Source organism: Lepisma saccharinum, chromosome 2, assembly GCF_977018435.1.
Source record: "Lepisma saccharinum chromosome 2, izLepSacc3.1, whole genome shotgun sequence".
NCBI lineage: Eukaryota > Metazoa > Arthropoda > Insecta > Zygentoma > Lepismatidae > Lepisma > Lepisma saccharinum.
Genome location: NC_139230.1, coordinates 166,084,693 through 166,111,737, shown reverse-complemented (window position 1 = coordinate 166,111,737; position 27,045 = coordinate 166,084,693). Strand labels below are relative to the sequence as shown.

The 27,045-nt window shown below is 36.3% G+C and overlaps 1 protein-coding gene across 4 annotated transcripts in view; it reads left to right on the top strand.

Annotated features, from left to right (window-relative positions):
• LOC145984561 (putative protein FAM10A4) overlaps positions 1-27,045 on the top strand; it is a 173,153-nt gene that overhangs the window by 121,336 nt on the left and 24,772 nt on the right. The gene's annotated exons all lie outside the window — the stretch shown is intronic.

Genomic DNA, 27,045 nt, shown 5'->3' with positions numbered 1-27,045 from the left:
CTAAGGGACCAAGTTTATTTACTGTATTTAACTTTTATTTTTTGTAATTAACAAAAATTAAAAGCTTATACTGTAGTTATTATATCTTTTTCTATCAGCTTATTTTGAAATTAATATTATTAGGTATAGTCTTTGATTTATAACTATATTGCTTTTTTTATCAATTTATCTAAGAGTACACGCAGACAAACACATGTGTACACACTTTTATGTAAATAGATATGCCTTTTTTCAATATTTTAGTATGAAGATTGCACTTTAGCTATTTAAGCAAGGGTAGGAAAGGTAGGATTTCTGAGAATTTGTTGCAGGATTTTGTTGTCCAAGTATAGATGAGAACTGAGCTGGGAGACTGTTTCGAACCTTTTCATGAGAGTTTGCATGTGAACTGTATGCAAATTGAGCACTATTGACTGTGCATGCTTCTAAGTTTTGCTGTTATTTTACATCAAGTCTGTGAGACTGTAGTCAGTTTTCCCATTTCAAGTAGTTTTTATTGATTGTATTTGTATATGTTTTGGGGACTTAGCAGTCTTATGTTATGAGGCAGTTTGTTGTAGAATATTTTTACATGATTGTTTTGAGATATTGAGTGTCTGCTGTTTTACTTGTAATTATTTTTCTTCTTGTGTTGTGTATTAGACTATATTTTGTCCAAGTTCGTAGTATTTAGAATAATTGTTATTGACTTGTAGATGTAGGGAGTAATAATCCTTTGCAAGATGCCCTATACTTTAGTCTGAACATTATTCTTAGTGTTCACTTTTGAAGCCTTAGTATTCTGGTAGTATTATTAATGTAGAGGTAAATTAGGCTGAAATGTAGGCATTTTTCTGATAAATTATACTCACTTAGTTGTTTCAGCAGGTAGAAGTTGCATGATGGTTTACTGCTGATGATGTTAATTTGCTCTTCTTATGTACTACGTATGATGTAGCTTACTTGAGTAATTGGAATTTTCTACTGAAAAAGGATTGCTTGTCTATTTTATTCCTATGTTGTTGAGTTTGTCCATAAGCAAGCCATGTTTTTACTCTATCCTATGCCTTGGAAGAATCTAGATATATTGTGTTTGCAGTTTTATGTTTCTCTAAGCTTTCAGCTATGTAGTTTTTTAAACTGTGCTATGGGTGTGACTACTGATTTCTTTTTCTGGATGCCATGTTGGTTTCTGTGTATTCCTCTTGCTGCTTGAATTTGACTTAAGTTGTATGTTTTTTTCTTAGATCTTTATTTGTTTATTTGTTCAGTATTTTTTATTTTTTTGAATTTTAATTACTTTAATTTTACATTAACTAATATATTTTACTTTAACAACAAAAGAATTTACTCTAGTATAAAAACGTCTACTAACAAAAATGTACTATTATAACTTTTAATTTTAGAAAATTGTATTTTTAAAACTTTAAATTTGAAAAATTGATTTTAATTACTTTAATTTTACATTAACTAACAAATTTTACATTAACAACAAAATAATTCGCCCTAGTATAAAAACTTCTACTAACAAAAATATACTATTATAACTTTTAATTTTAGAAAATTGTATTTTTAAAACTTCAACTTTGAAAAATTGAATTTTAACACATTTTGACTTTAACAATGTACTTTGAATTTTTTATGTAAAAGAATATTAAAAAATAAAAAATACTGAACAAATAAACAAATAAAGATCTAAGAAAAAAACAAACAACCTAAGTCAAATTCAAGCAGCAAGAGGAATACACAGAAACCAACATGGCATCCAGAAAAAGAAATCAGTAGTCACACCCATAGCACAGTTTAAAAAACTACATAGCTGAAAGCTAGAGAAACATAAAACTGCAAACACAATATATCTAGATTCTTCCAAGGCATAGGATAGAGTAAAAACATGGCTTGCTTATGGACAAACTCAACAACATAGGAATAAAATAGACAAGCAATCCTTTTTCAGTAGAAAATTCCAATTACTCAAGTAAGCTACATCATACGTAGTACATAAGAAGAGCAAATTAACATCATCAGCAGTAAACCATCATGCAACTTCTACCTGCTGAAACAACTAAGTGAGTATAATTTATCAGAAAAATGCCTACATTTCAGCCTAATTTACCTCTACATTAATAATACTACCAGAATACTAAGGCTTCAAAAGTGAACACTAAGAATAATGTTCAGACTAAAGTATAGGGCATCTTGCAAAGGATTATTACTCCCTACATCTACAAGTCAATAACAATTATTCTAAATACTACGAACTTGGACAAAATATAGTCTAATACACAACACAAGAAGAAAAATAATTACAAGTAAAACAGCAGACACTCAATATCTCAAAACAATCATGTAAAAATATTCTACAACAAACTGCCTCATAACATAAGACTGCTAAGTCCCCAAAACATATACAAATACAATCAATAAAAACTACTTGAAATGGGAAAACTGACTACAGTCTCACAGACTTGATGTAAAATAACAGCAAAACTTAGAAGCATGCACAGTCAATAGTGCTCAATTTGCATACAGTTCACATGCAAACTCTCATGAAAAGGTTCGAAACAGTCTCCCAGCTCAGTTCTCATCTATACTTGGACAACAAAATCCTGCAACAAATTCTCAGAAATCCTACCTTTCCTACCCTTGCTTAAATAGCTAAAGTGCAATCTTCATACTAAAATATTGAAAAAAGGCATATCTATTTACATAAAAGTGTGTACACATGTGTTTGTCTGCGTGTACTCTTAGATAAATTGATAAAAAAAGCAATATAGTTATAAATCAAAGACTATACCTAATAATATTAATTTCAAAATAAGCTGATAGAAAAAGATATAATAACTACAGTATAAGCTTTTAATTTTTGTTAATTACAAAAAATAAAAGTTAAATACAGTAAATAAACTTGGTCCCTTAGATTGAAAAAGGAACATAACATGAGACTATTTGAAAATAAAATCCTTAGGAAAATATTTGGACCTAAAACAGATGAGGAGACAGATGAGTGGAGAAGGTTACATAATTTGGAAGTACATAATTTGTATTCATGTCCAGATATTATTAGAATGATTAAATCAAGAAGACTTAGGTGTGTACATCCTGTGGTACAAATGGGAGAGTAAAAAAGAGTATACAGGATTCTTGTTGGGAAACCTGATGGTAAAAGACCAATAGAAAGACCAAAACAAAGATGGAGGGATAATGTAGAGATGGACCAAAAGGAAATTGGTAGGGAAGGAAAGGAGTATATAGATCTTGCTCAGAACAGGGACAGATGAAAGGTATGTGTTGCTGCAGCCATGAACCTTCGGGTTTAAGAAGGCTAGAGAGTTAGTTAGTTATACATTAAATAAGCATAATATTTGAATTGTAAGTAGAGAATATAACAAATGTACAATGCATTGTGCGAAAACTATGTCAACTTTGCATTATAAGCAGAAAATTAAACCAGTTTGCCTTAGAAATACATTTTAAGAATAGCACAAAATAGCATGCGTAATAGAAAATTAAAAAAACTTTCTGAAGCATAAAAGTACTGACTAGTGCTGAATGAATCAATTACTGTAAAATATTATTCTCTGATTCAAGTAATTTAACTGTAAACATCATCTTTTGTGTGTAAAATATAATTGTTAGTTGAACTGATAAGTACAAATATTAACTTTATACGCCTTGATACACTCTAAATAACATAACTTTGATATGTAAATTAGTAACAATTTGTTAAAATTAAGTTAAACCGTAGTATTGTTTTCTTAAATAAATATAAAGTAGTAAAAATAATAAACAAATAATTCCTTCTTTTCCTATTTAAAGGATGTCAAACAGTGTAAACCAGTTGTTAGTGGCTAAATAACATAAAATTTGAAGGCAGTAACAATATTTTTTTAAAATACTGTTTTTTTACCTAACTTTGTGAATTAAATACTAGTACATTTTGTCAAATTATAAATAAAATATACCTATTTCTTTGGTATTAGTACTAAAGTGAAGAAAATGTTACTAAAACTTGGCTAGTACAGTAAATCTGAGAGTTTTAGCTTTATTTGTCCGTAACTGGATATAATTGTAACTTGTTAATCTCGTCAAACACAATTTTTACCTCAATTTTGGATTTTGGAAGCTAGCTGAACTTTAGCGTTTCGAATTACATATAGTGAAGGCCTCTATAGTGGAAAAATACACCTAGTCTGTAAAAATTTGGAAATGTTGTCTCCTTCTCTGTCGAACCAGACCAAAAGTGTTCTCAGGTGTTTCAATATATTTCTTAACATAACTAACTTTTTAAAAATGCAGGTAGCTTAGTTGGTATAGCGTTAGGCTTTTAACCTATCTGTCCAGGGTTCGAGTCCCTGTCTGGGCGATTACAATTTTTAAATTTTGTCATCGGATCTTTTGCAGAATAGATATAAAATATGTTTACGGTCTAACAGATTATCATTTATCTAAAATTTTGCAAATAAGCTTTTAAGTTTCTCAAATATCAGCATCTTTAGCTAACAGTACAGCATAACCAGTATTATTATAATAGAAAAGTTCTGGTGGTAGAACCTACACCTACTGTAATATCTCTGTGGTATTAACTTACATGCAGCCCATAACTTTTGGGAGTGTTTCTCCTCCGTTACATTTCCTCGCCATTTACCCTTAGCGTCGCGATTAGCCTCAGAAGCAAAAAAAAGCGAAATCTTATATTTGTTCTTTTTATATCTCTGAAACCACCTATACGATAGAACTACATTTAATGAATTTTGCAGTCTTCCTGTTTGATCTGTTAAATAATCCAGTCAATAAAAATATACTTACACAGAAAAATCTGTTTTTCAGATACTTTAATCTGGTAATCTGCTTTTGCCTACTTCCTCAGAAATATACACAATCATAGTTCTTTATAAATTTAGCACCTGATATAGAATAAGTCGAAGTCTAGTTAGAGTTGGCCTGTAAGTGCTTCTGGTACATGTAGTTACTTGAAAAAGCAAATATTGGGTGTATAAAAGATAGCATTCTCGTGAAACAGTAAAAATCAACCTCATTTCCTTGTAATATTAGCTGCAAGTGCTTCTTGCAGATTAACAAAGCTCTGGCGTATGGTCCTACGTCACCTACAATCCTTTGTAAGGTTCGTGTTTCCTATAAATTGTCGATATACATACTAAGTCCCTAGTTACAGCCTAAGCTTTTAGTTTCAATCAGAGAATTTCAGTGTTCAAATAGTGATTGTAGCCTCGTATAATAAGCCAAATGAAAATAACCCAAATGTTGATGCACCCAAAAAATCCAGTAATACTTAAAAAATACCTTGAAAAAGGTTATAAGGCTAAATTATTCTTCTAGCATAGAAAAAAGTTTGGAAAGTGGACCTAGGCCCCTAAGCCGTCTGTTAACTTCGTATTGTAATTATATTGTTAAATTGTTATATGTAAGGGGAAAAAAACAATATTAGTAAGCGTCCAAATATGGACCCTCGGTAAAGGGGTTTCAGACCTCATAGACACATCATAATTTTCGTTACACTAAAAAATTGCCCTCGTATAAAAGCAAATAGTTGAAATGTTAAACATTTCGTGTACTTTATCCAGTAAGCCTTAGTTAGAAATACAATAAATGCGTTACAGACATAAAAATTAAGCAAGCTTTGATATTCTAGTGGCACATAATAAGTATAAAATATCCTTTAAAATACTCTGACAAATAGTTGTGGGTTGTCTGAGATCAAAATTTTCAAGTCCTCTCTCCTGCATAAATAGGCTCTAGAATTCACTAAGCCTCAAAATAATATTGGGTACATAAAATAAAAAGCAGATGGAGAGTGGTGCTGATCGCATCATCTCCAAAATAGCAAAAACAAAAGTATATAGAGCTCTATCTGGTATATTTAGAAAACTTTTACCTAGTATAGCAGTAACAAAATACTCAGCAAACTCTAAAATAAACAAACTTTCCTACGTGGCAGGCGTAACCTGCCCTAAATAAATACATATAGAAATACAGAACCAAAAATAGCATAGTGGAAATCAGTAAACCCTAATAATAATAATAATAATAATAATAATAATATATTCTGTGGCTTACATTTTAGCTAAAAGTACTTTTTTAGTGTTTTTGAAAAAAATAAATAAATACTAAACTCTAAGTTAAAAATTTGTAAATGTATATATGATACAAAACAAAATAAATAAAAATTAATACATACCCTGCAAAAAATCAATAAAAAGTTGAAAACCTCTCTTTGTGCATCCAAAATATAATAACAAATCCTTCCTGACTGGATTAAATTTTGTTATTTGAGTAATAATAAGCCTAAACTTGTAAAATAAGAGGGTAGAACTTGTCAAAACATACTTTTGCATCCAAAATATAATTCAAAACACATCTAAATTGTGTTATTTGAGTAAACTAGAGAATAATCCTGTAAACTTGGAAAAAATCTCTCTCTCTCTCTCTCTCTCTCTCTCTCTGTGTGTGTGTGTGTCTTTGAGAGTCCAAAATGTAATAAAAGACACGATCAAATCGTGCTATTTGAGTAAATATTAGGCTAAACTTGAGAAATAAACAAATAAAAGTTGAGAACACACACTTTGTGTGCCGAAAATGTAACTAAAAGTCTTTCCTGAATAGTGTAAATAGTGTTATTTGAGTAATAATAAGCCTAAACTTGTGAAATAAACAGATAGAAGTTGAGAACACACACTCTGTGTCGAAAATGCGACTAAAAGTCTTTCCTGAACAGATTGAATTGTATTATTTTGGTAATAATAAGCCTAAACTTGTGAAATAAACAGATAGAAGTTGAGATCACACACTCTGTGTGTCGAAAATGCGACTAAAAGTCTTTCCTGAACAGATTGAATTGTATTATTTTGGTAATAATAAGCCTAAACTTGTGAAATAAACAGATAGAAATTGAGATCACACACTATGTGTGTCGAAAATATAACTAAAAGTCTTTCCTGAACAGATTGAATTGTGTTATTTTGGTAATAATAAGCCTAAACTTGTGAAATAAACAGATAGAAGTTGAGAACACACACTTTGTGTGTCGAAAATGTAACTAAAAGTCTTTCCTGAACAGATAGAATTGTGTTATTTGAGTAAAAAATAGGCATAAACTTGTAAATAATGAATTAAAAGTTGAAAAAATCTCTTTGTGAGTCCAAAATTTAATAAAAAATGTTGCCTGATTAGTACAAATAGTGTTATTTTGGTAAAAAATTAATATAAAGTTGTAAAATAATAAGTTAAACGTAGAAAAAATGTCTTTGTGAGTCCAAAATTTAATAAAAAATGTTGCTTGAATAGTACAAATAGTGTTATTTTGGTAAAAAATTAATATAAAGTTGTAAAATAATAAGTTAAACGTAGAAAAAAATGTCTTTGTGAGTCCAAAATTTAATAAAAAATGTTGCTTGAATAGTACAAATAGTGTTATTTTGGTAAAAAATTAACTTAAAGTTGTAAAATAATAAGTTAAAAGTTGAAAAAATGTCTTTGTGAGTCCAAAATTTAATAAAAAATGTTGCTGATTAGTACAAATAGTGTTATTTTGGTAAAAAATTAATATAAAGTTGTAAAATAATAAGTTAAACGTAGAAAAAAATGTCTTTGTGAGTCCAAAATTTAATAAAAGTGTTGCCTGAATAGTACAAATAGTGTTATTTTGGTAAAAATAAGGATAAGCTGTGAAAATGTTTGACATAAAGTCAAAGTTTGGTAAAAAATAAACTCAAAATTAAGTTAAATAGCACACAGTAACATACATTTACTACCTAAATCAATAATCAAAGGGTCCTAGGTTCGTTACCCGTGATAAAAGCAAATGGTGAAAACTGTAGGCCCCGTCCCTAATAGCTCTCCCTTCTTCATAGTACAGATAAAAAAAAACCTGCGCTAAAGCGTCCTGTGCCTTGGAGGCAAACCTGAGCGGAATATTAATTGGCGGCGGAAACCGCATAGCTTCAGAGATTTGACCCTTGCTGCTTATTTCCAGACATCCTTTGTTGTCTGGTTCAATCCCTCCCCTGCCCTATAGTATTGCATAGCTTTCCCCTGTTCTTGCGTACTAGTTAACCTTGGGAAAAAAAACCGGTTCTGAAAATCTACCGACGCGTTCTCTGATTGGTCAATCAAGTTCTTCCTTTGTCCTAGCGTTCTGACGTCATTTGACCTTGACCGCTCTTCCCCCAAATTCCTTTCTCGTCTACCTGCGTGGAATATTAATTCATTCTCTCTGTCTGGCATCAGAGCGGAGTCGAGATTCCTTTCTCGTCTACCCTCAGCGCGGAGCGCGGAGTTCACCGTCTTCTGTCTAGCGTGTTGCACCACCGTGTTTCATAATAACATACATTATTACATAGTACTAATTAATAATATTACATATCGCGGGTTCGAGTACCGGGACCGTCCCCAATCGTAATTGGACCTGTACCTACAGCCATTACCACCGTTCATAGCGGTTCATAAACCATAGAAAACTTATTTTCAATACTATAAACATTAATATTAACATTTTATACATTACATACTTTGCAGTAATGAATATAAAAACATATGCATAGCGTTTAGTACCTCTAATTACCTTCTATATACATATTTTTCATAAAATAAATAATTATATATTCATAAAAAGTTATAAACATGCAAATAAATAAATGTAAAGTATTCTAAGTACTTGCAAATGAATTCTAAGTACGCGCAAATTAGTTCTAAGTACGTGCAAATTAGTTATAAGTACGTGCAAATAAAAGACCACCCATGGAGAAAACAGGCCTTGGCGCGTTCCGATACTACTTGCACCAATATTTTTAAAGTAATAGGCCTAAGTATAAACTTGGTATGACCCTTTTCAAAACATTTGTATTGCGAGTGTAGTGAGCAAAAAGAAAAAAAAAATGATCTCTCAAACATTTCACACATTTTTATTTTTCGTTCATGGATTTGGGGATGCTGTAATCCCATCAGCCCCTTGCATCTGTCTCTTACAAATATGACATGCGAAATTAGGAAGTATTCCGTCATATCGCGAAATATATCAGAAAGGGTGGTTTTAGTGCAGAGGCAACACAACAATCAAATTAATCTTAACTGACGCGCCACCACAGCTACAGCGCCTTGATGCGGTGGCACCGTTTGCATCGCCCTAAAGCCGGCCCTGCCTTGCGATCTAGCTCAAATCGTATATCATAAGGAGAAAAAGTGTGCGAAGTTCAGCAGTCTGCCAGTGACGTAACCGATAATATGGCCCATTGATTTAGTTCGTTAGTTAGCAGGATCTTAGAAACTGCCTGGACAAATTTAACCCAACGCGTGCTCACACGTTTCAGTTTGGTGTTTCAACATGTTATTTTTTTCTCGTTTTTGTCAATTGTGTGATTCCATTCAAATGTTCGAAATTAATAAAATTAAATTAATCAATAAAGTTATTACTAAGTACAAGCTTTAAAACAATTAAAATTACACAGCGTGCGTCCTGCCGGGTTAACAATTGCAAGAAAACAACTTGCAAGCAGAACAAATACGTCTCGATTCTCCATAGAGGCACACAGTGATTGGGATAGCACTTTAAACTGTAACCCCATCTCGAATAACCTATTTGAGCATATAGCGGACTCAAATATTGACGTGGAGATCGCCCACCTTGCAAATCAAATCCGTGTTCGCCGCGTGGCAGCGTAACACACTCCCGATAGATCCACCACGGGTACATAAGATTAAGCTATGATTTAAATACGCAATCATTATTTTTCCATAATTCACTCGTTTCATAACATGCAAATCGCATATAAATGGTACTGCGAATTTATTTTTATGAAGACACGTCAACTTTTCCAATAGTAGATTTACCGCTTCTGGTGGAGAAGTATTTTCAGTAATCAACTCACGACCTATTACACAGGAGTCTAGTACTAATTCCGGCATGCCTCATCATAAATTCCATCCAATCATCGCTATTAAACTAAAAAAGGGAAAATAGCAACTCAGAAGAATACAAATTACAACAATCAACCATAAACCACCCAGCAATATACGTGTTTCTGTCTGAATATAAATAACTTCACTTTGGAATCGGATGTACATGTATCTCGATAACCCCCCCCCCCCCCCCCAATTTTCTTTAAAGCAATTCACGGGTTTGCTTGTCCAAATTTTTCTGTACCCCATACAGTGGTATGTCAAGGATTTTCATAAGGGATTCTGATGCCTTCACTTTAAAGGAATGCTGTGGCAAAGGGATGAGGGGTATGGCCCAACCAACACCTGCTTTGGCACTCTACTGACACTAGAAGATTAAAAGCATGCTTTCTTGTAGATGGGATTGGAAATAATATGTAAATGAGAAGATGAAGAGCATTGATCCGTGCAGTGCTTTTGTAAGGGGTCTGTGAGAGAAGCTACCTCTGGATAGGTGACCCCAGTGTCTTTGAAGTAACTACCCGTTAAATATGATATGAAATGATAGATGAAAAAAAAAGTTTTTATATTTTCCAGGACTTTTTACTACATTACCATGAATTTTGAGTAGCTGATTTTATTTCCTTTGAACGTACGTGTATGAAAATTCGTTTTGTACTGGAGTGTTCCACGTACATAAGAACATGAAATAGGTGAAAAATCTTCAACGGAATTGCCCAGGTACGATTTATCTCAGTGGCGCCAACTGTGGAGCTGAAGACCATTCAGCAATTTGTCTCTTATTGTTATTATATTTTAGAAATAAAGTCCCAGCATTTAACAAAACAAAAATTTTCATAATTACAGCATACCCTTAAAGAATTCTCACAACTTAATTACTGCTCATAATCATCCGTTAGATTTTCAGTTTGATACTTGTCAATGTTCTATATTATTAACACTGTTCGTGGTCATATCGTCATCATGCAAATAAGGGAGAACAAGAGCTTAGGGCATGTATTATGTGTAGGGCCCAGGACTTTATGTCCTATAAAACTGTAAAATATGTGTGTTATTATGTCATAAAAGTTGAAAAATATGTCACACGAAATTAGAAATATGTCATAAAAAATGTAAAATGTCAGAAAATGCAGAAATATTCCCTGTAAAACTAAATATATGCACAACAGTACTTTCAAATTTCTCATTATTCGGGGAAGATGGATTAAGGTGGGGTATTAAATAGACAGAATTCCTTTAACCGAAGAATGTGGTGGGAAAATATAGGAAATGTCGTGAGGTTCACTGCAATTATTCTAAGGAGGGACAGAGTATACACACTGGCTCGAACGACAAGATATCTTGAAACTCCTGTACTAGGGTTACCAGATCGCTGTAAGGGAAATGTAGGACATGCTGTCCCAAAATGTAGGACATTAAGTCAAAATGTAGGACACAAAACATTCTCAATAAATAATATATATATTTCTATACGTCAGAAAGTAGTTGAAAAATGACACTTTTCAGTTTTAAAGAAATGAATTCTTCATGAATTTTTAAGTGCAAAATTTCAAACCTTGCAATCATACTAATTAATGCACCTGTTACTACATGATTTAAGTGGTACTTCTCAGAGAAGACAATTTTTATCAAAATTTCAGGTATAGTCAAACTATATTTATGTTAGAGTGGACAGTCAAATTCTTTGAAATTATGACATACATTTTCCAGACTTTATGAAAAATAATTTCTCTCGTGAGTCTGTTATGCTGATGGTAATGAAAGTACTCCCTCAACATTTGAATTATAACCTGTAATGGCAAAGAAATATTCAGCAATTACCTTAATTTAAAATAGTTCCAGAAGTTTAATCTTGGGTAGTTTACCAAAATAGCACATCCAGAATTCTTCTGGACTTTTCTAGACCTTTTTACCGTTTTCTTAACATTTATTTATTCGACCCCTACTTAGGTAAAGTTGGAAATTAGTAATTAAGAAAATAACTATTTATTTAATGAAAACCCCTACTAAAGGGCAAGTTAAGATAAAATCTGAAGTTGAATTTAAGAAGAGAATTAGATCTGCTTTCTCGTATTAATGCATCCTGAACTGTGTTTGGCAGACAAGCGAGGCTTTGGCATCTGGACTCTCACCCTCTCAGCCAGTATAATCTCATGTGGGGCTTGTGTCGGTTTTCCCTATATGTGTGTGACTCTCCCTTCATCTTACCATCATTCATCTTCATCTTCGCGATTAGTCAAAGGGACAGAAAAAAGTGAAGTAAAATAAACCAAATCAATCAATCAGTCATAATAGCAAGAATTCTTGACCACAAGAATAATTTATTGCCTTTTTATTGACTTCTTGACCTGCTTGTTGATTTCTTTACTATTTCTTGACTTCCATGACTTTGGCAGACACCCTGAATAACTTTGTTCTCTATACCCCTGCTTTACAATCAAATTATATTGAATATTGAATAAGAATGGGCAACACCTTGTTCCATCAGTATAAACCCTAAGGCAAGAAATTCTGCTCAGGCAATGAACAGTGACGTTATCAGAAAGTGGTCCCAAAACTTTATTCATTAATTGTTTCCGTTTTCCCGTTTGTTTAATAGCAGGACAAACTTTTTTTCTTTTTGGGCAATGACTGAATCAAAATAAATTTCACTATTGAGTAAGGATTTGATTTGGTGTTTTAAGTCCACTTTGTGCACAGTAAGGATAATCGGGACTGGACCTACAGTTTAAAGTGGGATCCGAACCACTATGTGCCTCCACCGGGTATCGAACCCGGGACCCCTTGATTACAAGGCAACGACGGTACCACTGCGCCATCGGGGAGGCCCCCACTATTGAGTAGGAAAGCGCAGTCCATAGACTTGTAACTTGTTTAATTTTACTCTTACGTATATTCCTAATTAATATTATGTGATGCTCAAAATGTAGTACATTTATGATATTTTTCAAATTCCTCCCGGACGCCGGACATAAGGCTAGAATGTAGGACATGTCCGGGAAAAACCGGACGTCTGGTAACCCTATCCTGTACTCGATTGCCGATAGAGTAGGGGCTGTAATGTACAGAATGCTATTTTTGCTTTTGACTGATTATTGTGAGAAGCGAAAAAGGTAAACAAACGAGAACAGTTGACACTTGTTTACTGTGAGTCTTGTGCATGCACAACAATGACAGAGTACATTCTTTCCTCAATAATGTTCGCACAGCTATCAACTGTTGCGGGATAAAAAAAATCGGGGGGGATATTATTGTTCTGCATTAGTTGGTAAGAAAAGACGGCATCTTCTTTTAATTTCTTTGTCCTTAATTTAATTATACTGCCATCGATAATATAAACTATCCGTTGCGTTAAAGGTACGAAGAATAAATTATAAAATAGTGATGGGTCGTTCGTGAACGAACCGTTCCTTGTTCCAGGAGTCGTGAGCTTTGCGTGTATGTTCTCTGGTTTTCTTGTGGGAAGTCGAGTAGTAGTAAGCGCAGTTCCCTCTCCCCTAATCCTTTTCACTCAAGCTAACTCCAGAAAGTCCTTCCCCACCCCCTTCACTTCAGCTGCACGAAACCAACATCGGGAGGAGTTGGTCCTTCGTTCCTTTGAATGGCTGCTTGAGTGAGCGAGCTCCGGTGAAGTGCTTCCCGAAAAGGAACTGCCATGACCCGTGGTAGTTCCTCAGAAGTCGTGAGCTTTGCTTGTATGTTGCCAACGCTCCTATTGGATGACTCACTCCTACGAACCTGAGAGAGAGAGAGAGAGAGCGAGGTCCATTCTTTTGTTGCTGATTGTTGATAGTGGCGGTTTTCCGCGTAGCTATGCGTTTCAACTCTGTTTACAGTAATGCTGCAGAAGCTCAACAATGAGGGAGGGATGGGCAACTAATTCACCTTTAATCCTTTTTGTGGCATGTTTTCGCAAGTCGCATTGCAAGGAACTTGATAGATATAAGATCATCATATCAAATGTTCCGTTTCCGTGCTCTTCCATTTTCTCAAAGTAAAAGTGGGGCCGGGAGGCGGAGAGAGCTTGAAAAATACGAATGCATTCTTCGTAGTCAAAGATTTAGCGTCCTCTCTTCCATTCTCTTACGGGTGTTTGTTTGACCGTGTATTCATTTAATTGCATGAAAGTCTGAAATGGTGGGGAGGGGCGACGGCCACCCTAGAAAATAAATTTCAACCTACAATTTGTACATTTTACACATACGTATAATTTCATTTCAATCTCAATTTGTTAATTATTAGAAGGGCGTTACAGGTTCATGCTAACTTCAAACTGAACTCTTTTTTTAGGAGATTATACTATTTTGGAAGAAAATATGCCTCGTTTGACACCTTGGAAAAATACATTGTTTGCCCTTCCCTGGAGAAAATACAGCGGACGTCCATGTTTAAAATATTTACAATTATTTTTCCTAATCTATCACCAGGCGCTGTAATGCACTGCGACAACAAGGGGTAGGAATTCATTTTTGGAAAGGAAGAGAACTTGTCCAACTTTTCCTTTCCGATGAGGACTTTTTGTCTGCTAAAGTTCAATTATCCATTAAAATGTATTTTCATTCACCCCCACCCTGAAAGCAGCTCCCGAACCTCGGTCGGTCAGTCGATACATTGTTTCCTATAGCTGTTTAATATGTGCACGAAGACGGATTCCTCCCCTCTAATTCTTTTCACCCACTCCAGAAGCAGTCTCCCACATCCCCTCCTCCGCCAACGAAATCAACTTCGAGCTGTGTTGGTATGGCTGTGAACGACTCCTTCAACGAGCAAGTTCCAGTGAACTGCCTATCTAAAAGGAACTGCCTCGTCCGAGAGCATGCTCCGTGGCTTCGTAGTTCCTTTGAATGACTTCCGGTGAACGCTTCCTTTCGGTGAGCGAGCTCCGGTGAACTGCTTCCCGAAATGGAACTGCCATGACCCATCACTATTATAAAATAACCGATTATGTGCAAGACAATTACGAAATTATACAAAAATATGTCTTATTATGAGAACATTGAAGAAATACGTTGTATAGAAACGAAATTGGTAAAATATGTTAAAATATGCCATGTCAAGTTTGTCTATTTCGGCTGATTTTCATCAGTTAAGTGTAGATAAGTATTCGATTCGATGCCAAATGAAAAATATGTTATAACAATAAAGGCCCTGGCCGTAGTTACGTGTTGTATAAATTTGTAAAACAAATCTCAAGAGTACAGCCCACCATAGGCGTGGGCAAGGGGGCAGTTGTCCCTTAATACTGCCGATTAGAAATTTAGTGTAGAGGAATATTATCGACAATATTATACCACTAAAGAAAAATGAAATATCTTCATGTCAATGAGAGTTCCAAGCAATTACGTAGGGGATACATTATTTACTATGTAATTGGACTTTCCCACTTTATACTCTAACAAATTTATTGTCATTAACATTCCAGAAAATTTCTTGTTTTTAGCACTCCCTCATACTTAGGTGGTTGAATGATTCTGATACTACGTCAAATGCGACATGTACATTTTTTTCTAAAATTCTGTCCACCTTAAATTATATGTATTTCACACAATTTCATTCAGACACACTAATTTTTGTTAATTATTATTAGGGCATTGAAGGAACATGATAATTTCAGACCAGGGGCGCCGACTTGTCAAACTTATTGGAGGGGGCTCTGATCACTGAAATAAATTAATGAATGACTCGCTCTCCCTTTTTTAAGTTTTGGCTTCATTGTTCGGAATCTCATAAAAGCCCATGAATTTCTAATAAATGTCAAAATTTTTATTCACAGTTCGAATGCAGAATATTAATTGTCCACGGATGTATATGGCACAAGTTTCGTCAACCATAATAGCAAAATATTCCCGACTTTTAATATCTGCTACCACGGAGCGCAAAACAGATCTCTCTAATATATCAATGATCTCGTTCTGAATGTCATGTGAGAGCCATTTGTAGCCCGAACTACCCTAGTTCATGCATATCGTCTTTTGAAACTCTTTTTAGTAAAAAAAATTAACAATACTCATAATTACATACTTAGTATATAGTAATAAGTCATGTGTTTTGCTGTCTCTGGTCATAGCCCCCTCAAAGTTGATGATTTTGCGGTCTCAGCCCCCCCCCCCAAGTTGATGGTCTATAACATTTCAAATGTGTATTTAAAGTTCAGTTCATGTGGCACAATTCAGAGTAAACTTTACAAGAGAAGCAAAATAATACATTAGATCCTCTTAAGCAAAATTATTTGGAGGGCTCTGCCCCACATCTTTAACATTGGGGGGCTCGAGCCCCCCCAAGCCCCATGGAGTCGGCGCCTATGTTTCAGACTGAAGCAGTGTTTTTGAGGGGTATCACTATTTTGGGGAAATATATGCCTCCTTTGCCCCCCCCCCCGCTGGAAAAATTACCTTGCTCCTCCCTGCGGACGTCCATGACCGCCACTGCTGAAGATACTTTGTTTTTCCTGTGACAAAGTTGTTCGTGTGAATGGGTGTTCTCTAAGATGGTGCAATATCAGATACCCGTTTAAACAGCTTAAATTATCTGTTGTTGCCTTATGTTAAGCAACATTTTGTCGCACAGGATTGTGTCAGTGACATTGGAGGCGTTTGAAACTTCTACCAACTGTAAGAAGACTAACGTTGTAGTATAAGATATTCTCCTAAGACGGCAAAAGTTCATTCTAATCTTGGACGATCAGTGTTTACGTTATCCAATATTTGTAAATATATATGTAAAAATATGAGCCTTTAATTTGCAAACGTGTGCGTAGTGAAAGGTTTAGTTAAAGAAGGGTCGGGAATTTTGTTCAGATTCTGCCAGTCGTCTCCATCAGTGTCCCGACTTTCATTTTAACTGCAATGGTGCTGCGAAAATGCAAAAATGTTCTATTGGTTAACTCAGAAATAGACATTTTTTTACTAGAAGAATCATTGCTAATGCGCATCATTTAATTTATAAATATATTATTATCTAAACCTAGAATTATCATGGTTGTTCAATGGTGCTGGTGTAAGAAAATTAATGGAAAATTGAAAACACAATTTGCGGAGGAAAGTACTATTAGAATACTTCTGAGAATTGAGTGCAAAAATAATCACTCAGTTGTACGCTGTGTGACAGACTTTGTATGTGAGCGACTGTGCTGTTTATTGCCAGGTTTATTGTTTATTTTTCTCGTTACTTTGGACCATAATTTCAACTCTACAATTATATATCTCCTTGCAATACCACCATAGCATTGATGGTGACATCTAATACTCCAACAGCATTTCGCCTACAACCGTGGCAGAGTGGCTAGCGTATCACGCTCTGACGCCAGGTTGGAATCTCGGTCTGGACATGGGTGTTCTTTGTAAGTGTTTTTCATCAATTTCATCATATCATCACTCATCCGCATCGTCACGATTAGCCAAAAGTGACAGAAAAGTGACGTAAAGTAATTTAACTCAACTAATCCAACTGCATTTTCGGCCCTTCTCTTTGTTCCACATTTTAGGATCTCCCCCGCCCTAAAAAAATCTGGGTATGCGCCTTTGATATGGAATGAGGTTTTAATTTCCCGACTGGATTTTCATCAAGGCTTTTGCCCCCTCCCCCTAATCAGAGTGTCTGCGCACTTCTATGCAGCCCACAGACGAAGTACTCGTAACGAAAAACAAACACCGCTTCAAATGCCCTGGCTGTAGCTTGAGCAGATAAAAGAAGGGAGGGAGACTTTCAGGCGGCAAGGTTTTGATGAAAGGTGAGAAGCCGCGATGGAAACAACCAGCCAAACTCTCCAATAACACTAAAGGTGGGAGGTTATGTTACGATTGTTGTGTGGCAGCTAATGTCTCCGAGAAATTTAGTTACAAAGGAAGCCTGCCGATATACTTTGTCAGTAATCCATAAATCATTGTCACTGTAGTGCGGTGCATATGTTTGCGTCTTTCATTTCATTCAATATCTCAAAATCCAGAGTATTTGAGTAGTGCAAAAGGTGTGACGAAGTTTAGCATTAATATGGCGGTTAATTAATTAACGAGAGGACGTGTCACGTAAAAAGGCCTTGCGACGCCAAGGAGTTCACATTTAAGCTGATTTTATTCATCTGTTGGGAAGGGGGGGGGCTACTGCTGCATTCATAACTCTTACGAGTTTCACTCCATGAGTACATATAATTTGTTCACTTAATTTTCCTTCGATATTGTTTCTTTGTTTAAGTTTGATTTTAAGCCCACTTTATACACCGAAGCCAAGTAAAAACTATTGAATTATCAAGAAATTGATGTATCTTCACCAAAAGTTATTCTGATATTCACAAATTACTTATGTGCATTATTGTATATTTATTTTATTTTAAAAGAACACTGATTTTTGTCAATCACACAATTTAAATCAAACTGATTTAAACAACCTCGAAATTTTGTAAGCATATCATGCAATTTGTCATGTAAAGGCTTGCTCAAAATTGTAAATGACTATTTACGTTAATGGTTTTTATATTTTTCTTCACGAGTAGCTTGGAGAGAGAAAAGGAAACATTGGGAACTTCTCTGTACTTACAGTTAAATTTCGCACATAGGCATGAACATGAAAACTTGAAAGAGAGAATGTTTTCTTTTCCAAGGAATCTTTCGATTTTTAAGCCAAGACCTCTCCCCGATGGCGCAGTGGTAATGTCATCGCCTTGTAATCAAGGGGTTCTGAGTTCGATACATGGTGTTTCGGATACCACTTTAAACTGTAAGACTAGACCTGATTAGACTTTCTGTGCATAAAGTGGACTCAAAACAAAAACTCAAACTCATTTTCAGCTGACAACCGCGATAATGGGAACACGAGCACTCAGATTTCATTGTTCCATTATTAATCACGGAACTCCGTAAATTGTTACTTAGAAAACAAACAACTGTTGCAAAAAGTGGAAAGTATAATTTTTCCTTTGCATTATGAAAAATTTCCATTAATCCAAGGAAAAACTAAAACACGATCACAAAACTTTATCAAGAAAATACGGTTTTACCAAGTAAGAAGTTTGAAATATGTAATTATGAAAAACGGATAATTCATGCCTCCATCCAGCTTGATTTTAATATGCAACGACTGTATCTTCAAATATCTCTGCAGTTTCGATCTCTTTTCACCAACAGCGGCGCCAGAATTATTCATCTACGGGTGCTGAGGGGTTGCGGAAAGGAAGTTAGGGGGTGCGATATGTATTACAAGAAAGTGGTCATTCCATGCAGTGTAAACATTCAGATACACGTTGCAGTCTTATTGAACTATGTAGTGAAATACAAAATAAAACCATCCTGCCCTTAAAAAGACAATTTTTGAACCTTCTCAATGTAACCAATGAAGGCACCGTCTGCCACAAGACAAAACGCGAAGAGTACAGGAACTGTGTCATCTTTAAAATCCCTTCTGCCGCACTATCCCCAACAACGAACTGTAAAATTTCTTCGTGAACATTGGGCATCTTCCTAACAGTCTTGGAAAAAGTTTGAAATGGTACGTTTACTGGACATTAAACGTGGAACAAATATATAGAACGTATTAAGAAGAACAGTAACCTTCATGTTACAACTCGCATTAAATAATTTCCAGAGCACGACCTGATGAGGTGATGTCTTAAAAGTACCTGAATTTTTTGCTCCAGTGTAAGGAAGAACAAGTAGACGGAAAACAAATCGTTTATGAACAATGCAAGAAAGAAAAAAACATAACTCACAGTAATCTATAGCCAATTATCAAAAACCACGAACAGACCACTTGAAGAAACAAAAGAAGAAAAAATTGATAACGACAATGCTGACGAAAGAAGAAAAACGGCCGCTGATCTTTACAGAGGCTGCCGCAAGTACAGAAAAGTATTGGTACCTCTTTCAGTGCTTGCCTGTTGCATACAATAATAACCTATCATTCGGCCCTCAATATGACATGACATAATATTACATATTAATGTTTTCAGTTGAACGTAGGGTGTGCTGAAGGGATGCGGAAGAAAATTAAAGGGCGCGCAAGCACTCACTCACGCACCCCTGGCGCCGCCACTGCTTTTCGCCTAAAATTTTGTCTCAATTCTCCTGCCCTGAGGGAAGTTTACCTTCGCATAGCAACACTAAACTGCAACCATGATTTATACCAGTAGGATGGGTGAAAAAAAACGAACATTGCTTGCCTGCTCATCTCTTTCCTGGCGACAGGAACGTACGTTTAAACGTGAAAGCTTAAACCCCCTCGCCGCACTGTAATGGACGAATCCTGAAAGGCTGGCCTTCGTGGTGGATGGTTAGCACAGCACGCTACGTCGCCAGGGGTCTCGGCGTTCGAATCCCGCGGCCTCGTCATGGGTGTGTGAGGAGTGTTCCTTCATCAATTTCATTGTATCGCCACTCATCCTCATCTTCGCGATTAGCCAAAAGTGGCACAAGAGCGAAGGGAAATAAACAATATCACGAATCCTGAAAGTTCGAATTGCTTTGTAATTTTTGTGTGCATACTTCTTTCCAACGGTAAGGGACTCAGGGTATAAAATATATAGGATCACAGTTAATCCAGTGGCTAGTGAGAAAACTCTAGGAAGGAATCTCTTCACGACGACAACAGCAGTTCCAGCATATCATGACAGGTCGGACAACCCTAAGCCTGCGTTGGATTGGTTTTATATTTACAAAACAAGTGTTTTCAATGTGCAATGCATATTTTACAAGTATGCAAAAAAACAATTTAATCAGCGATCAGCAAAAACAAGGTAATGCACACAATTAACAGTATTGGTCTTTTTAGGTTGCACCGCGTCCTCAACGATTGTATAGGTCGAAACTTCTCGACACTCACTCTCTTTTTCTTCAGTTATTTTCGTTGTTTTTTATCTCTTGCGGTGACGATGAGAATGCATTTACGAGTGTACAATGGGACAAACACAACTATACACTCTCATGTCTCGCACAAAATAAAAAATAAAATTAAAAGGGATTCTTCTTTCGCGCCTTGATAGCTTTGTAACGACTGGGGCAGCCAAAGAGACTAACTTTCCATTTAAACTTACAGACCGTCAATTTAGGTTTTAATCTTGCAAAAATTGTGTGAATCTGAAAATTTGCACATCTGTTCTATTTGATGTCAAAACAACATATCAATAGCCCTTTCCGCATCCTGAAATTCCAGGCGGTGGTAAACTTTGAATGCTGGAGAAGTGCAAGTTATCACTGGAATGAATGTTACGTGCAAGCAGCTAAACCCACGGATTTGAAATAGGGCTCCACCGAAAGAGGAATAAGCGGGCTTTAACTATGACTACACATATTGTCTTCCAGGACCGCACAAAAGGAACAAAAACTACCAAAGTCGATTTTTTTTCTATTTATCATTCTTGACGCTTCCTTTAAACTTTCCGTTGACATCTTTGTAGACCATGTGCAGAACTGTTACGCCACGGAATTTATTAAGCTCGTGTATTATTCTGAAAAAAAAAAAAAAAATCATGAGGCTTCTTCTCTGATATAGCCTAAGCAGCAACAAAGCTAGTGAAATAAAAATCAAGTGCAGAGAAACAAGAGGGAATATTCTTTTCTGGATATTACGTCGCATTAAAACAGTGAAATTCATTTAATTAACATTTTTGTCGTGCCGATTTATGGCGAAGAGTTTTTGACAGCAGGGGATCTAAATTGTGAACACTTTTCATGCAAAATACAAATGGATTGTCAATAATTCAGACATTTATATACATCGATAATACAGCCTGCAAGTGTAATTCTTGTTTACAAAGAAAGTTACTTCATCATTCTTTGAACAATTAATTTTTTAAGGTATTCATGAATTCTAAATTAATGATATTACACTTTACTAAAGCTGACGCCAAGCAGTGTTTTCAACTCTAGCGAGAAGTCGCTAAATCTGGCGGATCTGGCTAGCTGGCGACAAAAGACGTGAAAAAGTGACGAGCGACTTTTCTGGCTACTTCGTGTGCTCTTTAGCGACTAATTTGGAGAATTCACAAAATATCTGCGTAAGTAGGTACGTCTAAATGCTTAAAAATGTCCGTTTTATAGTTATTAAATAAGGAAATACCCTCGTAATTCACTTCTGATGCACAAAGAGAAACTGAAGCAAAGCGTACCCCCTTTTCCAGTATGGTTTGTGATGTTTGTAAACATCACTGTTCACAGCTCATTGTTATCAGACACTCCTCCTGGCGCCATTGCGGCTGCCTTATTGTAAAACAGAACGTTTGACTTCGCGGTCGCGTCGTGCGTGGGTTCAGATTGGAGTTTTTTGGGTAGTGTGTGGTGACAAAGGAAGTGCTAGTGTAAATTATAAAGTTCGTGCGTGTTTGTGCGCAGGTCAGCCCAGGGCAGGGCAGTGTCCAGTGTGGGGAAAACCGCAATACAAGAAACATTATCGGAAGGAGTGGGAAAACTACAAATGGTTAACCCCTGTCGATAGTGACACGGCGAAAGCGTATTGTAAGTACTGCAAAGTAGAACTATCTGTATGCCCAAACTACCGATCTGAAAAAAAAACTTTCGAAACACAGAAACATAAAGTCAGATCTGGTTATTTCTGTTCTGCAAAACACAAGAAAAACAGTTCAAACCGGAAAATTTAAATACTTCTAGTGCTGAAGCTATTTTAGCTTTATTCATTGCCGAACACTGTTCTTTGCTAACCGTGAATCACTTGTCCTAATTATGTATGAAAAGGTTTGGTGACTGACAGCTGCAGTGCACCATGCATTCGCCTGCATAAAACCAAGTGCACAGAAATAATAAACAACGTTCTTGCAGTGCATTTTCTCGATGATTTAGTATCTGACATCGGTAATCAGTGTGAAGTGCAGTGTTCAGAAGAAGAGGAAAGTAACGAGGAAATGTTGCTTTTATAGGCAAGTACTCGATTTTTTCCACCTTTTTGCTATTTTTTAGAAGTACATTTCATTTAGCGACATTCTAGCGGATTTTCTAAGGACTTTTCACGACTTTTACGTTCAAGTTATTGGCAATACTGACGCCAAGTATACTCCAGTCAAGGTCACTCGCTTTCGGAGTTTCCCCTTGCCTCCTCCACACCCCTGGCCCTCTAGGGTTGCCTCGCTTGTTCTAAGCTGTTAAGTTGACACTTTGAACGTTGTACAGTCAGGGACACTTCTGGATTATAACAATACCATTGACTTTCAATTAAATCATTACAACCGACAAGTGTCCGCGACCGTACGTTTGCGGTTGATTTAGTTTTCGATGTTGTTTTGTGAAAGGGCTATTTGGTTACGATTAGGAAGGAGGCGAGGGGGGGCATTTGCCTCCACTTCTCGCCACTTTTGCCCTCACACTATGCTAAATCTTATCTACAAAGGGAAATATACTGTCTTTGCCCCCCCCCCCACCCAGATTTGGTACCTTGACCCCTAGTTTTGGAACCCAATCGCCACCACTGAGTATCGAGGATTGAGGAGCAGCGTCCTACGTGTGGAACATTTGCCGGTGAAAGTGAAGCGAGTGCCTCCCGAAAGGACACTAGAAAGCAAAATTTATTTTACTTCGCTTCTTGTGCCACTTTTGGCTAATTTGCGAAGATGGGGATGAGTGATGATATGATGAAATTGATGAATAGACATCACAAACGTTCATGCCCAAGCCAGGATTCGAACCCGGGACCCCTGGCGTTGCAGCGCGATGTGCTAACCACTCCGCAACGGGGGCCGACCATCTTCTAGTTCAAAAGTGATGGTACACATATTTTATGTTAAATAAATAAATATAAGTAAATATCAACATGACTTAACGGCGTTCTAATGGAAGTTAAGAAAAAACAGTTTTATCTAGACATCCCAACTGACAATACTAACAGCGATCAGCCTCCAACGCATCACAATATCCATCGAAATAATATTATCTGATGCCATGCAATGGTGGTAGTAGATGCACATTGCACGGTGGTTTGGTTTCCACTTTAAACTGTAGGTCCAGTCCCGATTAGCTTTTCTGTGCATAAAGCGGTGTTAAGAACTAACCCAAACAAGTAACAATTCCATGTGATGAAAATTCAAATATATTCTTTTTATAAGAATAATTTTTCATTCTACCACAATTTAGTCTATCTCCCCATTTATGTCCTTTCACCTTACGTCGACTAATTGCGCGAGGTAGAAAATGGCCACCGTACGTACGTTCCTCGCCTGTCGTACCGCTTGCACCGTTACTAAGCCATCCGAAACCAGCTTGTTCCACCCCTTTTGGCGCGGAGACGCTCTCGCACATTGTTGCAACATTTATTCCCATATGATTTGGTATGGAGGGCGGTGCTTGGGTTGCCGCGTGATCGACGGCAGATTGCTGACAGGTAGCGCAGCCAATGGGGGCCGAGTTAGGAACGTCAAACACCAGCTCGCGCTTCGAATCACCCGTCACTCATCATAACGTGACACGTAGTTCCTCTCTATTCACGTTTTACGGACACTATTGTGTTTAGTTGGTTCCTCGCTTCGGGGTTTGGTGCTTGTGGCTTCCTCTTACATAACGTTTCGTCAACGCAGTGTGTGACCTAAGAAATAACAAAAGAATAACGATTCCTCGCAATACTCTTAAGTTTGCACCTTCCTCTCTTGGGGGTGCTGTGCTTGTCCGCCCATTCATTGTCAATATCTCAACTTCCATGGAGTGTATAGCAGCCACACCCAGATTCCCGCTATCCTCGGGAGTACCTCTATTACGTATAAAAATCTCAGTCCAATCAGAGCACTTTTAAAACTTCCTCGCTTTGGCGTGAAAAGTCCAGCTTCCTCTTAATGGAGGGTGGGAAAACAGGGGGGGGTGTGTGTGTGTGTGTGTGTGTGTGTGTGTGTGTGTGTGTGTGTGTGTGTGTGTGTGTGTGTGTGTGTGTGTGTGTGTGTGTGTGTGTGTGTGTGTGTGTGTGTGTGTGTGTGTGTGTGTGTGTGTGTGTGTGTGTGTGTGTGTGTGTGTGTGTGTGTGTGTGTGTGTGTGTGTGTGTGTGTGTGTGTGTGTGTGTGTGTGTGTGTGTGTGTGTGTGTGTGTGTGTGTGTGTGTGTGTGTGTGTGTGTGTGTGTGTGTGTGTGTGTGTGTGTGTGTGTGTGTGTGTGTGTGTGTGTGTGTGTGTGTGTGTGTGTGTGTGTGTGTGTGTGTGTGTGTGTGTGTGTGTGTGTGTGTGTGTGTTTTTTTTTAAAGAAACTTTGAATATGTACACAATTTAGTGTTGGTGCATGTATCTTCTTATTTTACATCACTCAATTTTGAATATATGTAAAACATTTGTTTTACATGAAAGTTATACATGTTATATGTACAAAATGAATAATATTTGGAATGTATTTATCATTCATTTTCTGCCATTCAAAAATGCAATTTGTGTACTTGTTTTTCATTATAATTTAATGTGAAATTGAAAGTTTTTCTTCTTTAAAAAAATGTTTAGAATAGTTTGTTCCAACACGCAAAGAGAGTTTGCGTGTGATACTCCGACATGCTGCAATCCTATGCATATATATTGTTTTGTAGTTTGAGTGTCATACCTCCATGTGTACACAAATGACCACAAAATAACAGAACTGAAATATCATGTGTATTTTTTAAGAAATGGTGCATTAATTGCTGCCACATGGTGCTAGGAAAGCATTTTCCCATCCATCCTCAACTGGTTTACAGCTGATAGAAAGACTATCCGGTGACTATAGGTTAATTCTAAGCCGACATCACAAAGCGGGTAAATAGACAGTTGATTGTGGCATATAGTTTGTGATAAAAAAGGAGAAGGGCTAGGGTACATAAACAGTTTGTTCTTATAAAGTTATACACTATTTGACTTTATACCAGAATGCCCTTATAAGCTGATTATTAATCTCTGTCCATTACACTGAACCTTCACTTTTATTTCTTCTAGAAAACTGTGGCAAAAAAACTTATAATGCTGGAAACTATAAATTCTGGGTTTCTCTGTTGCTAATCATATTCCTAATATCAATATGATTACTCACTTAACACTAGTAGGACAGATCCTGTCATTTTGACGGGTGACGTTTTTACAATACAATATAGACAATGTTAATTTTAGTCCACAGCTTCCATGTTCTGCAAGTTTTGCTAAATATTTGTACTCTGCACTTCTAGAAAAAAATAATCTTTTATTCCACATCCAAAGGATACTACAAAGGGTTACTACTGTAAGTACTATCGTCCGTCATTTTGACGGGTACAATTTTTTAGACTCGCATCTGTAAACCATAGCGTATTAAATGTGCAAGTGAACATTTGTTCATTATTGCTCATTGTTGCTCGTCTAACAGACATATTTTCAAATTTAATGTGCTGGCCTCCTTGGCGTAGTGGTTAGCACAACATGCTACAATGCCAGGGGTCCCAGGTTTGAATCTTGGGTGTTATTTGTAAGTGTCCCTTCATAAATTTCATCACCCATCCTCATCTTTGCAATTATAATGAACTCAGAAATGACCAAAATGTCACTTACCATGTTTTACATCCGAGCCCTTCAATTAATGAATCCATCAAATTGAATATTAGTTCAGACCAAATGGCGTGCCTCTATACAGTGAAGTTGTTTGATGCACAAGATGGCTGATGTACGTGTTTTTCAATATTCTGGATATCACAGTCATCAACTCCCTTATCTTATTCAAAGAGGTGACGACCTAGAAAATTTCTCTGAGATTTTATTTTCATATTGGCAGAATAATTTGCTGCACCTTATGTAGCGAAAAGAAAACAGATCCCTTCCGTACCAATCAGTGCACTCCTGAGCAGTGATACCCTCAAGACTTGCCAGATAGGAGGCTGTAAAGGGAAGAACAAGCACTGAGACCTGCATGAACTGCAGGCAATATGTATGTGGACCTTGTACTGGACAGTCATACCATACTTGTGTTCGATGCTTTAATTCTTGTGGTAGTTTTTATTAATTAAAGCTTAGTGATTGTAATCTATGATTTAAGTAAATATGAATTATGTAATCCTTCTGACCTGACTATTTGTTCCTTATGTGCCCCTCTATTATCCACTGTATGAGGAAGAATTTGTAAGAAATTGTTATTATGCTGCAAAAATTTAACAAATAATGAAACGCAGAAGCTGTTTTATGACAAGAACAACAGCAGTGGAGAATATTAAACAGAAAATGTACCCTTCAAATTGACAGGTCAGTCCTAATCGG